We start from the raw sequence: 13,461 nt of genomic DNA, 5'->3' as shown, positions 1-13,461 counted from the left end.
TGGAAGTAGCGTATTGGAGCAGTTGAGCTTCTACAGTTGGTGGTGACGTGGATTGCCGGTAGTGGATTGGCTCCAAGGGCATCGACGATTGAGTTGAAAACCCTAATGGGTTTGGGCTTTAATATGGGTTAGGGTTGCTTGTACTTGGGTCGAGTTTCGGTCTTGTTGGGCTTTGGGTTTAGGTTGTTTTTAATTTGTTTGGCCCGATTGGGCCTATTGTAATGGGTTCTTCACAAGTTAAAAAATAAATATAAGTAAAATATTATTATTATTATTATTAAAAATAGGACAAAACGAGTATCGATAGCTTCCCCACTTTTTTCATTCTTGTGTCAACAATAATAGGACAAAGACGAAGAGAAAATGAATTTTCGTCCGATTGACACCATGCTTTGAAATCTGATGAGAGATCTGCACCACTGTTTCTTCAGGGTAGATCAAATCGAGCAACGTTGATTCATTCCACTATTCTTTATGGAAGATTAAATCGATGCATACTTATTCTACTATTACTCAAGGAATATCAAGTCTTGAAAGAGAGGGATCTATTCCACTGCTTCCTGAAGGAAAACCATATATGGAAATGTTTATTCATTTCACTGTTCTTCAGGGGAGATTGAATTGAGACAGACTTGTTCCACTATTCCTCATGGAAAATCAAATCTGAAAAAAGGGATCTATTCTGCTACTTTTTTAGGGAACATCAGATCTGGAATATTCATTCCACTATTCTTCAAGGAAGATTGAATCGAGGTAGACTTGTTCCACTTTTCCTTAGGGACTATCAAATCTTAAAAGTGAGGGACCTGTTTCGCTTCTTCTTAAGGGAAAATTATATCTGGGGACATTGATTCATTCCACTGTTCTTCAGCGAAGATTGAATCGAGGCAGACTTGTTCCACTATTACTCAGGGAATTTCAAATATTGAAATAGAGTGATCTGTTCATCTTCTTCTTAAGGGAAAATCAGATTTGGGGATGTTGATTCAATCCACTATTCTTTAGGGAAGATTGAATTGAGACATACTTTTTCCACTATTACTCAAGGAATATTAAATCTTAAAAGGGAGAGATTTGTTTCGCTTCTTCTTGAGGGAAAATCATATCTGGGGATGTTGATTCATTCCACTGTTACTCAGGGAAGATTGAATCGAGGCAGACTTGTTCCACTATTACTCAGGGAAGATCAAATATTGAAAGAGAGGGATTTGGTCTTCTTCTTCTAGTGGGAAAATCAGATTTAGGAATATTGATTCATTCCACTATTCTTTAGGGAATATTGAATCGAGTTCGATTTGCTTCTCTTTTCTTCGAGAATATCAAATCTGAAAATTAAGCATTACCATTTGTTAGTATAGGTTTGAAAATTTAAAAAATCATACTTGAAGATGTAGATTTCAAGATAATATTTGAAAACGATTTTTCTTATGGAAACTTGTCTCGCAGCCACCGAATATGGGAGTCTGACTCCCTAAACATGATTCTATGTATTTGAGTTTTGAATTCTAGCTTCTACTTATAGGGATTTTGATATCATCAATCTTCTCTTTTTATTTGAAGATCTGTAAAAATCATATGTTCATGTGTGAAATGCAAATGCAATTTAATGTCTTTTGTTTTATGCAAATGATGTTCCCATGCATGCACAAATGTTGATTTAATTTTCCTTTTACTCCATAGTGGAGAACTAGGTATTCTTCCACTTGATCACTCCTCTCTAAGGTTTACTCAAATATAAATGTAGCAACTTATGATTTCAAGCTTGCTCCTTTGAAGAGCCATCTGATCATCTTATGTCTTTGTGTCTTCTTTGTCTCTCATCTGTATTAAATTCTCAGAAGAAATGTTTCCCGAATTCTTATTACGGTCAGGAATATGACCTTGATGCCTCATTCTGTCCTTGACTCGATTACGCTATCAAAGTTGTTTTTCCAGGACTTCACCATTAACTGATGCTCGACTGACTTCCTTTACAGGGTAAGCTCTGCTTAAATTCAAGGTTTTCCCCTGACACTCCAAGTTGTGAGACTCATTGTCAATGTCCTCTTGGTTTGAACCTTGTTATATCAACATGATCTATGTTCTTGGTCATGCCCCAAGGTGGGTATTTTCATGGCTCCTCCCTACCTGGGTGCCAAAATTCATCCTTGACTGGCCTCACCCTTGCATTTTTGCTATACACTGGAATATGTGCCCCATTCAAATAAAGCGATCATCTGCTTCTCAACGGGTTACTGACAACGTCACAAGGAAGTGTTACAAGTTCTATCCTCAATCTCTTCTGATCTCTCAGACTACTTGCTTTCAAGATTGTGTAATGATTCATTATTCTAGCATCGCTTATTCTTTTTCTCCAATAGAGGTAGAATGTGCCTCACCCACTTCAAGGACCTTTCACATTTGATACTGTCCTATTTGAAAATGTTTTATTCATTTCTCTTATTTTAGAAATCAAAGAACAAAAGAATTTTGTAAAGTATTACTCCTTAATTCAAGCTCACAATTGAAGCAAATCATAAACATGAGTCCACATAATATCAAAAGAATCAATAGCTCTTTTAATATTTTCAAAGTTATAGCTATTTGACAAGTGTCAAAATCGATGGGTTGGCTTCAGGTTGACTTCCTATTTTCTAAGGTTTCAGTCATTGAAGACGTCATTTCTTTATCAGTCCTTGTGAACATTATAACATGCCCCTCTTTCTTGGCTTGGTATTTTAATCAGACGCGGACAAATTGACGCAACTAGTATATTCAATTACTAGACTTTCTAGAACACTTCTATTTCAGTTATTTGAAATCTTCCATTTATTCAAGCTTCATATAATTCCTTAGCAAAGGTACTGCAGAGACATCAATCTAAATATAAAATTCATGAGTGCTTGCGTGAAGTGGACTATAACAGGTGTTCCTGAACTCCTTTAGTCCATTTTACTGAAACTCATTATTTGATAAATTTGATTTAATTTTCCATTGTTTGGCTAGCTAAATTCAACTTTATTATAATTTCCTTTATTGGGCTAGCTGAAGGTTTCATCTTATCATAAAATCTTCAAATTTACAATCGCAGTAGAGCAAACACCGAACTGTCGAGTATCTTAGAAATGTCATGGTTTGAATGCAATCTATTCATAAAGTCAGGGCTTTTGAGTTTCCTCTATAACCAATTGCTTTAGTGGAAAAACTCAGTTTTATTGTATAATCTATAATAATAATTTATTAACCTTTTGAGTATTCAGATTTAGAATTTCTTGTGCCCATCAAGAAGAACCTGTTATAGTTTATGTGTCTTTGATGGTCAGATAATCCCATATTTCTAGTTCAGTTCCCAAACAACGACCTATATTAAATTCATCCACTCCACCATTCCATTTTGAAGATTAGGATCATCACTGAACGTCTTCAACAAAAGTGTAATTTAGTCAGTTTTGCAATGTCATACACAAGAGATGCCCCATTTTGTCCCCTCCTATATATACCTGAATACAAAGCCTCTTGATCATTTTCTTATGAGAGGAGAACGCTACATTGGTCCATGCAAGAGAATGGTATGGTGTTCGAATGTATCTTCTGGGGTAAGGTCAAGGGTCCTTGTTTCATCTAATGCTTACCATATTTAAAGTAGCATAAGTTCATTTAAATATGCTTACAAAAAAAGGTGAGAAAGGACAAAAAAACAAATTCAAACAAGATGCTGCAAATGAAATAAAGCTCCATGATGGATGAAATGATCTCTTCCTAATTAGGATGCCCATTACTCATCTAATGTAGTGGCATTTGACTCATTCGGATGCTACATATTGTGCTTTGATGCTCCACTCGAGTTTGTCATCCACTGTTCCACCAATTCTTGTGTCAACATCCTATTTTCAATAAGCATATCTATCTCATTTAACAGCGGCCTACAATGCCCAGATGCCCCTAAGTGAAAATCACAGACACCATCTTGATCATAGTTGTGGGAAGAAGGGTTTGGAGGCACTTTCGTTGGCCTCAATGTGAGGTATTAACCTTTAATCAAATGGGGTACAGATCTGAGATAGAATTTTAGAACACCTTCAAAGTATTTCTCGATCGTGAGACTTTCTTTGGTCGGTCCGAACGACTAGCTGCTCATTTTCTTTTTACGGCTGTGGGGGCTTTGGACGTGACATTCATTTACATCATTAGCTTTCACTTTTTTTATATGTTGGGCTTTGGAAGTAACTTTTAAGTTTTCTTTGATGATTGTATTTTCAATTAATTCCCCAAACGTCAGAAGATCCTTGAAGTCTCATGTTGAATTTGCCATTATTAACTCGAAGAAAAGATCTGGGAGAGAATTATTAAATATATATGATATTTCTTCTTCTAACATGGAAGGTTGAACTTGTGCTACCACTCCTCTCCATCTCAGGGTATATTCTTTAAAGCTTTCAGTGACTTTTATCATTAGTCCCTAAAGATCTTGATGCTTTGGAGTTAAGCCTTTAACGATCGATATTTCCCTACAAAGGCATCAGCTAGATCGACCCACCTCTTGATTTTATCTCGGTTCAAAGGGTTATACCATCCTATAGCTGGCCCAAAAAGACTATCATGGAAGTAATGAATCAGCATATTATCATCATTTACGTACCATTCCATCTTTCTGCAAAACATTTTTAGGTGGATTATGAGACAACTGGTGCCATCATATTTCTCAAAATTAGGCACCCTAAATTCATGTGGGATGACCAAATCCGGGACCAAGCTGAGTTCTCTCACTTTTAGCTCTTTGTGGGAGGCGATAACAATTTTAATAGATCCAATGGCTTCCTTCAACCGCTTGAATTTATCATCAAATTGCTCATGAATAATGAGGTTCTTCCCTAGGTGTGTGTGTGTGAAGTTCCAGGGCAGATTATCATTCTTGACGTATTAGTCTGATAACATTTATATCATTTATAAGCAATATTCTCTCTATGAGCATCCTTGGTTACCATCACATGGATCATCTGATTCGATACATCTTGTAGAAAACTCGATGCTTGATTCCTCATATCTTATTTTAACTCGGCCAACTGCTCTTATAACTGATCTTATTATCACTCATGAGATTGCTCCATTGTTTCCATTTGTTTGTTCATAATGATGAGGAAGTAGTATGAATGAATGAATGATCTTGGTATTATTGTCACATAACCCTTCATAAATTATTTTCATGTTTTCATAACCAATGCATGTAAAATGCTTAAATAAACAAATGTGATGCAAATGCATATATGCAAAATATGTCATTTCAGAGTGACCATCTTAAACTAACTTTCATTGAACACAAAGGTTTTGATACATCAAACAACTTTACATAAAAGGAATAATTTTAACTCTTAACTTCTCTATCTCTATCAAAAGCCAAGTTCATTTCCACACATGTTTGGGTGTTGAGTTGTCAATCTGCTTCAATTCTCTTGCAAAGCCAGCTAAACCAATCAATTTGTGAGCCACACTGCTTGCTTGGATCATAGCTTCTTTCATGCCGTCATCGTTTTCCTTCATCTCATGTGTTAATTCTTGGAGCTGTAAACAAAGTTATTCATTTTTCCTCGTAAGAAAGTCTTCGTTGTTATGAAATCCTTGGAAAATATTTCCAAAATCATCTATAATCCTCATCAATGTCTTATTCCTGGCTCTAGTGGCTTCTACTTCAACATCAATCTCACGCTTATGGCGCTGATATGAAGCTTCCATGTTGGCTATGGACATATTCAACATCTGATTTTCGGCTTGACATCTTCCCAAATCATTAACAAATGTATTGTACATTTTTTCTATAATATGTAAACCATGAGAGAACTTCTTGGCTCGACATTCATGCGTCTTGCAATTCTTTCTTTACTGCTCAACATCGTTTTTCAATTTAGTAACCCCTGTTGTCCAATCCTCTGGGGTATTTCCTATACCAGCATTTCTAAAGGCTTGATTGATCCTTTGAAATCCATCACGCATGGCTTCCATCTCTCTATTCAAATTATCATTTTCATTTCTCAAATGACGAACTTGAGCTTCGTACTTTAGTAAAACTTCTTCTTGGATGCCCCCACTGATACATTTACCTTTAAACACTTTTAGTTCCGTCTTAACAGGATAATCAGTTACCAAACTAGGTTGACCTTTCAACTCAAACTCCAAGATTCCATGATCCAAAAGATGTTGGACTCGATGGTTGAAGGTGGTGTAATTCTCAATGGGATGTCCTTGAGCACTGGCCCGAAATTCACAATGAACATTAACGTTATACCAATTTGGATATGGAGGCTGCCAAGGTTTCACAAAATCTGGGGCCACCTCTTGAGCTTCTAAAAGTGTATCATACAACTCCTTATATGATATAGGGATATAATCAAAATGAGAGCCATCTCTCAGCTTGGATTGAATTAGAGTCTTCAGGTCTATATGTCCTAACGTTGGGAGTAGACTCTCAAATGTCCACGAGTTTTGATTGCATAATTTCTTTTCATCTTGGACTTCTACATTTGTCACCATTTCCTTGGGGTCTCCAAACAACTTGTTGATACGAATGGTGATTATGTGTGATTTCTCATATTGGCTAGGATTAACTTTCTCTAAAGTAGTCCTTTGTGTACTTGACATCGTAGGATCATTATCATCGAGCTCTTTCCTTTCTTTTACAGAAGTCTCTTTTCCTTTGGCCAAAACAGGTATTATATCCATCATCTTGGACATTTGCTCTCTCATTTCTCTTATATCATCTTGCTCTTCATCAGACACACGATCATTGGGCGCATAGCTCTCCACTATTCTCGGAGTTTCCTCAAGATTTCATTCCCTAGCTGTATTATAGTTTACTTTATCATGAAACCCTTTGTCCATCATTAAAACCTTTTACTCTGATGGCCACTCACAAATCAACACCTTGATTATGTAATGATCATACGATGCAAGCATAAAGCAAATCAACATAAAAACAATTTAGTACAAATAAGATAACAAAATGACGAGAATTATAAAAGAAAATAGCAAAACAAATAAATTAATATGCTAATGCAAAACAAGAATGTAAATGCAAATACATAAGGTTTTAATTCCCAAAAGTGACCACCATAGAACAACCTTCATTTAGACAACAAGATTTTATTACACCAAGTAGTTAAAATAAAATTACGATTTTTTACTTCTTTATTTTATTGAGCCATTCTCTTCATGGAATCTAGCATCACACCCAAATTTGTCAGGGTGATTTATCACATTTAACAACGCCTGCGGTCCTTAAATTATTTGTGGTTGAATCATGAGATCTCCATTTTGTGAAGTGGTCTTCATGCCTTTGTGAAGAGTTTTGTTGTCCTTGATATGATTGCATCCACCTTTTGAGGAAACATCTTGGCTTCAGTGCTTTCAAAGGAAATCTTCAACCAGCTTCAAATTCCTTAACCAATCGGATGTCTTTCTTCATGGATCATTTGAACACCCTTGGATCTCCTGGTTTTGACTACATGGCTAGTAATTTCTAGTTTCATTATGAACAATCTCCTTACTTAGTCAATCACTTATGAATCAACACCTTGTTTGGTTACGATGTGAAAATGCAAATGCAAACATAAGACAGACAAAAATAAGATAAAACAAAAGAAATTATTAGTACCACTTAACCAAAAAGCAAAAAAAATCACGAAAAGAAAAGATCCTACCCAACATGGTATCTACCCTGACATGTTTTTATAACAGTTCTACCAAGACATGTTTTCTACCCCCATTCTTTGTTCAACATATAAATCCTAACCTCATACCATCTAGTTCGCATGCCTGTTTGAAAAAAATGAACCTAACCGCATGATCTCTAGTTCGTATACATTTATTCGGAAATTAAAATAACATTACAAAAATTAAAATGCTCAAAAAGGCTTTTCCATGTGTATTCTCCCTGTGAGACTCTTAAGGTTTGGGTAAGACTCTATCTAGATTTTAGGTTCACTATATGCTGGGTTCGGTTATAAAGTAAGAGGTTCTCAAATTGTCCTTGTCGGTGCCCTTTGGGCTGTCGAACCCTCAATCTTGGCCCATCATAGGCTTTCAGATCAAGTTTAATTCCAGGGGACACACCTCCTTATTTTGTCCATACGGAGGTGAAAACCATCACGAGGACCATAGGGCTTGAGCCCCAGGAGCGATTCATTATCCCATACGGATGTGAAAACCACACGAGGGAGTAGCTTCTCACTACTACTTAAATAGAGCGGTGCGGGTTTTTAGCTCATGTTATACAAATGCAGCTGTGCAGTGTATGAGGAAAAACGAAAATAAAAAAATCAACACCAAACAGAAGTCCCAAAAACTTGAACATTTTATTCACTCTAAAAACATAAACAAACAAATCAATATAACTATTTAGTGGTTTAATCAAATCATAAACACTTATTTAAACCAAACAATGGATCAAAAACCAAATTAGAACAAACTTGTAATTTTCATTCGCAAAAACAATTAATTAATTGACTATCGGCCTGACTCTCTAAAAAAGTCCCCAGCGGAGTCGTCAAGCTGTCGAAACGGTTTTCTGAATGAGGAAAAAAGGGGTATCGCTTCGAAATAATTTTTTTCTGACCGGTTAATAATAAAATGTGGTTCGAGGAGTCGCTACCAATATTTGATTAGGGTGTGATTGGGCAACCAAAAAGTATTTGTCATTTTAAAAACCTTCGTTTTAATTAAAATAACAAATTTGTAGTATGCGTTACCAAAATTCGAGTCCGGGAGTCGGTTACATATGGGGAAGTATTAGCACCCCCACAACACCCTAAATCGGTACCTAGTCGATTAATTAGTTGTCTTTGCAATAAAATTTACGAGTTTGAATCTGATTTAAATTAAGACCCCCTACAAATAATATTCTTTGAATTTTTGGACGAAACATGGTAATATTAAAATTTTATTCCAAACTTCACTATTAGTTCAAAATATCAACACCCAAAATAACTTTAAGAGAGAAAACGATTATCTATAATTATTTCCAATCGAGAATAAATAAACTTTCATGCCTAAAAACAATCATTTATTACTCCAATCGAAATGAAGAGATACTACTATTTCTTCTTAAAATTCAATATCGATTCGAGTGAAAACGATAATATCTAATGATTTCCGATCGAGAATAAATGACCTCTCATACCTTAAAGCAATCATTTATTGCTCCAATTAAAATGAAGAAATATCGCTACTCTCACTATCGATTCAAGTGTTATTATTTTGAAAACCCATTGGAAAACACATGAAAAAATAAAGCAAATTAAAAGCATATATCAAGCAAATATAATTAATTATTTATTTTACCAATATTTAATGAGAATAAGGATGTTCAATTATTTAAATACCTCGAGACGAGACCTTAGATTCGATCTAACAGTATTTTCTCGGGGAATTTAATTAAAAGAACATGATATTTTTCCCAATCCCCAAATTTTAAAATGAGTTCGATTTAATTCGTGTCACTAAATGAGATATACTTTCATTTTAAAATTATCGAAAGTAACTTTCTTATACGTTAAGACAGTGACTTTACGACAATATTAAAAATGAACAAATATTACCCTTAGTCTTAAAAGTTATTATTATATGTATATTTTGGCAATAAACTTATGAAGTAAATCACAAAAATATCTTATATGTATATATGTATATTTTGGGACATAAAACAATAACTAAATATGTATATAGTAATATACTATAGTCTTAAAAGTTAATAAAATGAATATATTAATTTTAAAACCCGATATTCGTACAAAAAACATAACAAATAATATATATATATATATATAATCAAATTAAGATAACAGGGTCTAAACATGCAAATAAACTAAACTAAATCTAAGCAGGGACTAAAATGCAAGCCTACAATCATGAAAGACTAAGATACAATTTAAATAAATTAATCATGCTTGGTAAATAAAGATTAAATCATAAAAACAATAACTTGAGAAACTAAACTACAACATCAACAACAATAAAGACAACAACCGAAAATACCAAACAATACTAGTACTAAATGAAAATAAACCATAAACAATGTTCATGGCTAAAATAAAATAAATCAGAAACTTGAAAGAACACAGAATAATTCTACATAAAGATATTCATGCACAAACAGTGACTAAAATGCAAGGCGCGTAAAGTATAAAGACAAAATTAAAAAGAATCGAAATAGCTTGATCATGATATACCCATGAGCATTACTTTATCATATCAAATAATTGGATTAAGGGTAATACTCTTTCATTTTAAAATCGTTGTGAGAAGATTGTCTTAACTTATAAGGAAATCACTTATGATGATTTTAAAATGAAAGCGTATCCCAAAAGTGAAACCCCTAAAATTTGACCCCACCTAAAATTTGAGAACTAAAGAAAAGAAAGGTTCGTCTATTTAAATTCATCGAGAAAAGATCGTTAGAACTTATCTAAGGTCCGATCTCGGAGTCTTTAAATAATCGAATATCCTTCTTCTTTCTAAAAGGATTGGCAATTTCTAATTTAAATTGATTTATTTTACCACTGTTCATGCATTTTGATTCAACAATGAATTTTCCAATGGAATTATAATATTTCTTTATTTAGATTGCAGTAAGAATTTATTGCCTCAAGGTATGATGGTCGTTTCTTCTCGATAGGAAATAATTAAATATTATTAAGTTTTTATCTAAATTCATAGAATATTGTTTTAAGGGATCTTAAACTAAATTTCGAACTTGTAATTTTCATCCCAAAGACAATTAATTAATCGACTAGGTACCGATTTTGGGCGATGTGGGGGTGTTAATCCTTGCTCACACGTAACCGACTCACGAACTCAATTTTCTGGTACGCATACCGTAAATTTGTTGTTTTTAATTAAAATCAATACTTTTATTAAAATGAAAAATATGTTTTTGGGTGCCCAATCACACCCTAATCAAATAATGGTGGCGACTCCTCTAACCGTATTTTATTTTATTTAAAGGGAATCCCAAATTTTTCGAAGCGGGAGATTTTTTAAAATCACATTATTTTTTAATTAAAAATTAATCAAAAGATAATTTAAAAATGTGTTTTTTAAAAATTCTGGAAAAAATCATCTCAACAAATATAAAAATAAGTGACTAAATTATGTCTCGAAAAACATTTTAGTGTCTAAACTATTTTTTTCTAAAAATAGGTGCATAACGTTTTTCCGTTACCATTTTAGGTGACCGAGCGTTAACGTTGTTATAAATTTTTGTTAAGCGACACGTGTCACGTTATGGTAATCCCCCCTAAATCTATAAATTCCTAGACATAAATCCTTCAAAACCCTAAAACGAAATCTTTCATTTACACTGTTTTGGGTTTTCGATCGGTTGCGAAAGTATGAGGATTTTAGTGGTGGGTGGTTGGTCAGTCACACGTCGTAGGGTGTTCAGCCGATTAACGGCATTGGTGGCGGCCGACGGTGACAACGGGAGTAAAATTAAAGTTTTAAAAGTTTTAATTTTTTTTAGGATTTGAAAAAAAGTAAGTTTTTTTTCTTAAAATGTATTTTTATTTTTTATTGTAAATAAAAATTTCAAAATTATCAGAACGTGACATGTGTCACTTAACATAAATTTTTAATGGCGGTTAATGTTCGGGCAATTAAAATGGTAATGGAGAAAACGTTAGACATCTATTTTGTGCGAAAAATTCTTTAAGCTCTAAAACGTTTTTCGATGCATTGTTCGGGTACTTATTTTTGTGTTAACCCTTTTTTTCATATTAAAAAAGTTATCCGAAATAAATAATTGCACTGGTGTGGTAATAATCCAAGTTATTTTGATGCGTGTAGAAAGTAGGAACGGGGATTGCCTGCCTTATCTTATCGAAAAAGAAAAAGAGAAGCATGAAAATCACATGCGAATGCATGTGTCACTTAACATAAATTTTTAATGGCGGTTAATGTTCGGGCAATTAAAATGGTAATGGAGAAAACGTTAGACATTTATTTTGTGCGAAAAAATCTTTAAGCTCTAAAACATTTTTCGATGCATTATTCGGGTACTTATTTTTGTGTTAACCCTTTTTTTCATATATAAAAAGTTATCCGAAATAAATAATTGCACTGGTGTGGTAATAATCCAAGTTATTTTGATGCGTGTAGAAAGTAGGAACGGGGATTGCCTGCCTTATCTTATCGAAAAAGAAAAAGAGAAGCATGAAAATCACATGCGAATGTAATTAATATACACGGTTTCTAAGAAGAAACTAGCGGGAAATTTTGACTATTAATTTAAAATTGTCAATTTTTTTAAAATAAAGTTATAATTATTTTTTAACTTAATTGTTTTAAAAAAATGATTATGACAATGATAATAACAAAAGTTATCATGATCTTTCTAGGAATTAGGAAGACAGATTTGATCCTATAAAATAAGAAGAGAGTGTGAAAAAGGCAACACGATGACCGGAGTTGATAAACGGCCGATGACTAATATCTATAGTAGAAGTGATGGACGGCTGCTATGTATTTAGGGATTTACTAAAATGGAAATAGAAAGGAAAGAATTTATTAAACTTGTATTTTCAATGAAACGGTATTACAAAAGCTTAGCTCTTTAACCCACTGTATTAGTGGGTTTTTATACTCAAAGATTCAATTTCAACAATCATTCAATATTATCCAACTGAATTAATAACTTGATAATTAACTACTTATAGTTAACTTAATCTTATTCTCTAACACTCTTCAATCCTTCGAATCCTACCACCGTCACTCTCGGTATCTACATAAATCCCAATTGGATTTTAGGTATGTACTGGTCCTGAACTGGGAGAATCACTCCTGACTTAAACTTTTTGTAACAAAAAAAAACACTCTTCAATTCATCAATGTCGACCCAATAATCTTATCTATTTCTCTCTCGACCTCAACATTTTGATCTTCTGCTCAGGACCCTCACTCCTGACTTAAACTTTTGTAACAAAAAAAAACAATTCAATTCATCATTGTCGACCCAATAATCCTATCTATTTCTCCCTCGACCTCAACATTTTTTTCTTTTTCTCAAGACCCTCAATTAATAACTGTAGCTCAATAGCCAAATTAGATATGTTGAAATTCACCAACAATCAAGATGATTTTTTTCTTTCATACAAATTTTACGTGTCACATTTTAACGGTTCCCAACTTCTTTAATACGAAGAAAAGTAAAATTTATTAAATATAATTATTTTATTTTATTCCAGAGACAAAAATTGTACTATAAATCTTTTGGATTTGAGAAAATCATTTTTATTCGTTATTGTATAGATTGTTATTGAAATTAAGTTGTCGTTTTCCAACACCGCAAAAATGGCATTCAAAACCTTTAAATTGTGAGTAGCAGTTCTTGTCTCCGCTTCTCTATTGCATAGCTAGTTGTGTAGTACAAGAACTACTAAAATAAGAAACAAGAGAAACATTAAAATCACATGCGGATGTATATACATTAATAATTAA

This window comes from Hibiscus syriacus, unplaced genomic scaffold (genome assembly GCF_006381635.1).
Source record: "Hibiscus syriacus cultivar Baekdansim isolate YM2019G1 unplaced genomic scaffold, ASM638163v2 tig00015919_pilon, whole genome shotgun sequence".
Lineage (NCBI taxonomy): Eukaryota > Viridiplantae > Streptophyta > Magnoliopsida > Malvales > Malvaceae > Hibiscus > Hibiscus syriacus.
Note: the sequence above shows the minus strand (reverse complement) of the source record.